A 4496-nucleotide genomic window follows, 5' to 3' on the forward strand; every position below is an offset into this window, starting at 1 on the left:
GGAGCGGCCCCACCCCCCGCCCCCCAACAACACTTCCCTTTCCCCTTCCTTTAGCCACAGTTCTTCGGTGGCTCCCCGGTCACATGACCCTTTCGACACAACCACGCCTTCCCCTGTGACGTATTTCCGCTTCCTCAGAAGCCGTCGCGCCGCCTCGCTCCCCGCCTCGCTCCCCGCCTCGCGCGTCTCAGATCCCTCCTACCCCACCCCCGCCACTGTCCGGGGCCCTCTCCTTGCCCCTCCCCCAACTTCGCCGGCCACTTGGGTCGGTCCTGGCCGTTAAAGGGACCGTGCGCGCCGGCAGGGCCTCCCTGGGGGGCCCAGCTGAGGGGGGGTCCAGCTGGTGGGGGAGGGCCCACGGGGAAGGGGGGTTAGGCCAGAGTCCACGAGGGAGACCGAAACTTTAGCTCCATTAGTAAGGCCCAGGGAATCCAGGGGGACTTGAAATTCAACAAACAAACGCCCCTGGCAGCAATGGCGATTGACCTAGGTATGGGCTCCCCTGAACCCTGGGCTCGAAGTCAGCCTCCATCCTTTACGGGCAGCGTGACCCCAGGAAAGTCTCTAAACCACTCTGGGCGTCGGTTTCTTTATCAGGAACCGCTTGCTTGGTATCTGAGGTCTTCCTGAGGTTCTTAGTCTTACTGTTTGTAGTTTTATAAGGCAAGCACGGGGCTTTCTTTTTTTTCCCTTTCCTTCCTCCCTTCCTTTTCCCTCCCTTTCCTATTTCCTTCCTCCCTTCCTTCCTTTATTCCTTCTTCCCATTTTTGCTTTTTTTCTTGCTTCTTTCCTTTCTCTTCCTTTCTTTTCTTCTTCCATCTTCCTTTCTTTTCTCCCTCCCTTCCTACCTTTCTTTTCTTCCTTTTTTCCCTTTCTTCCTCCTTTCCTTCCTTTTTTCTTTCTTCCCCTTCTTCATTTCTTCTGGCCTTTCTCTTCCTTTTCTTTCTTCCTCCCTTTTTTCTTTTCTCCATACCTTTCTTTTTTTTTCTTTTTTCTTCCCATCCATCCTTCCTTCCTTGCTTCTTGATTCCTTCTTTCCATTTTAATCTTTGTATCCTTAGAGCCTAGCACAGTGCCAGCACATAGTAGGTACTCAAGAAAGGCATATTGAATTGCATTGACCATTTTATACAGTGTAGTGGTTTAGAAAACACTGTCTTCAGTTCCTTTTCCCCAACCCCAAAATAACTCCCATTCTGGTAAGGTTAATGAGATATAGAGAAAAATCGATAAATTTGGAAATTAGAATCCCTGGGTTTGAATAAGGGGTCTGCTATTTATTAGCCCTCTGACCTTGGACAAATCACTCACCCCTCTCTAGGCCTCTGTAAGATAAAAGGGTTAGAGCAGTTGGTCCCTTAAGGCACCTTCCAGTTTCAAATTCTCTTGTGCAATTATTACTTCTCCCAGTCCCTATGTAAATAAAGTAAGACTACCACAGTACAAGAAGTACTGCTCTCCATGACACTGCATTTTGCCGAAGTGCAACCACTGCAGCAAAAGCAGCAGAACAGAGCTCAAAAGATGTGGAGTTGTGAAAATCTTTTTCTTTTGAAACCTGGTTTGTTGTTTTTTTTCTCCTGATCCTGAAAAGTATTAGGTGTTTGCATATTAATATTCGTTTTTCATTTGGGAGAGTCAAGATTTGAGTATAATGTTTTCCCACTTTTCCTCTAGACCATTTGCAGGGTAAAATAAAGAAGGGGGGAAAATTACTCGTTTGATATTGGCAAAAGTCAGGCTAGAAAACAGTCCAAGTAATAATTATGATTAAGAAAACGAGTTGTTTTAAAACTTTTGGCCAAAATGTCCTTTCCCAGGAGCACCTTGACAAGTGGGAGAAAACCCAAAAACCCTCTATTGCCTATTTACCCCTGCTCTCTTGTCCTCTGTTCTCTTTAGACCTAAACAAAAGACACCCTTAGTCACGTTAGTATTACCCACCCAAAACCGCAAACAACAATTTCATCTTTAGTTCCCTCTACAATGGAGAGACTACATCATCATCATTAAAAAGCAATCATTAGGCTATATAGCTATATATATATATATATATATATATATGTATATACATATATATGTATATATAGCTAATCATTGCTATGCAAGGAATAATTTTAAAAAAATAATTATGCTGTTAACTGTTCCCTTTGAGGACCTGCAAATAAATAAATTCTACTACCTTATCCAAATACCTTCCACCCTCCAAAAAGGTTAAACAATTATGTGCACGTATTAGCTTGTTCCCTATGGAAAGATGAATTTGAATAGGTACTTATTAAAAATAAAGAGAATACTTACCTTCCCTAAAATTCCTACAGCTTCACCCTGAGAATCCCTAAGGGTCTTCCCATCCCAGAATGATTTTTTTTTCCTTTTTTTTTTTTTTACTAGTTAAAGAAGTCATACTCTGCCTCTTTTCTTACCTAGCCTTGATCACTGAATGAGCATTGCCTCAGTCAAATTGAGACCTGTTAAAGACCTTGGGTTAAAAAGGCCAAGATCTCCCACCACAGTCGGCCATCTCCCCTCATGCTGATATCTTGACACTGGACCCAGATGGCTCTGAGGAGAAAGTGAGACTGGTGATTTTGCACAAGCCTCCCTTGCTCAAATCCAATTCACTTGCATGTCATGGCATCATCTCCTTGATGTCAAGGTCCTCTTAGAGAATGAAGGACAAACAACAAAAACTGTTTCACCTCTGTATGTGGTTTGTAAAGTGTGCCCTACAGAACCCTTGTAAGACTTTATGAGCCAAGATTAGTAACTCCTTTGTAAGTCTGATAAGATAAGGTGTGAATTCCCTGGTCCTAGGTACTTCCCCTGTTTCCTTGAGCCATTAAGGATGATTGATTGCTTCCTGACCAGTCCTTAGACTTTTGGATTTTCCCATTAAAATGGAAAGTACAGAGAGATAAAGAGATTGAGGAATGCTGAGAGGAGAGTTACTGAACTGATTATGCACGTTGTTATCTAGAGAGCAAACCTGGAAATCTACCTGTAAGCCTGTCCAAGGAATTATGTAGCACCAGCATCAGCAGTGAGAAGTTTCCAGGCCCAGTCAGGGCTATGGGAACACAACTGGTAGAGGTACATAACAGTTCCTGGAGAACCTGAGAAATTCCTGGAGCAGCTTATGTATATACTATGTGGAAGGTACCATCAGTTACATGGAGGTTTGGAGAGAAAAGGGGAAAAGAAAAGTGACCCTGAGAAATTTCCCCTTGTAGGAAATCCAGGTTAGTACTGTAAGCCTAAAGAAGTATATAGAGCGAGATCTATATTTGTAGATATATACACATATGTGTGTTTGTGGTGTTCAGTCGTTGTTCAACTCTTCGTGACCCCACATGGGGCAGCTAAGTGGCGCAGTGGTTGGAGTGGCAGGCCTGAAGCCAGCAGTAAAGATTCACCTTCCTGAGTTCAAATCTGACCACAGACACTTACTAGCTGTATGACCCTGGGGAAGTCATTTAATCCTGTTTGCCTCAGTTTCCTCATCTGTCAAATGAGCTGGAGAAGGAAATGGCAAACCCTTCCAAGTATTATCTTTGACAAGAAAGCACCAAATGGGATCAGAGTAGAGTCAGAAACAGACTAAAACTACGTGTGTGTGTGTGTGTGTGTGTGTGTGTGTGTGTGTGTGTGAGAGAGAGAGAGAGAGAGAGAGAGAGAGAGAGAGAGAGTGAGCAGCGGCAGTGGCAGTGGCAGCAGTGGTGATGCTGCTGTATCTACAGTATTAACCTAAATTTCCTACCACTTAGGGCCAACCAGAGATGACTAAGTTCTATTTACGTACATACATATATACACACACATATATCTATATGTGTGTATACATATATACATATATATATATATATATATATATATATATATATATATATATATATATATATATATATATATATATATATATATCTCCCCGTAAGTTTATAGTACTAACCCAGATTTCCTACCACTTAGGGCCAACTAGAAAGGGCTAAGTTCAATTTTTTTGTATATGCATACATACGTATATATGTATATATGATATATATGTGGCTGTATACATATAGAATATGTATATGTTCTATATACACACACACATACACACACACACAGAGATCTCCTAGGGGATATAAGACTTCCTAGAGAAATGGTGAATTGGCTTGGCTGAAATAGGTCACTTTTGTGTAAATCTTGATCTCTGCTGATAAATGCAAAGGGTTACTATGGCCTAACAAATGGAGATGTGGTAGAGCTCTATCTGCCTTGCAGACTAGGTTAGCTATCTCTTTAAAGGTATTAAAATGGGCTCCAGATATTGGGCTTTTCATAGCATTTTGATGGCCCAAGTAGAAAAGCCAGCCTACAAGGAGGCAGAGAAGGTTGATCTTCCTTAGGCTTGTCTAGGGAATTCTAGCATGGGCACTAGAGAAGCAGGTAAACTAGGAAGTTATGATCAGGTGAACCTCCAAGTGCTTCATTTAATTCCATTTCCAAACCTGAAG

This window comes from Phascolarctos cinereus, unplaced genomic scaffold (genome assembly GCF_003287225.1).
Source record: "Phascolarctos cinereus isolate Bilbo 61053 unplaced genomic scaffold, phaCin_HiC Scaffold_726;HRSCAF=1367, whole genome shotgun sequence".
Taxonomy (NCBI): domain Eukaryota; kingdom Metazoa; phylum Chordata; class Mammalia; order Diprotodontia; family Phascolarctidae; genus Phascolarctos; species Phascolarctos cinereus.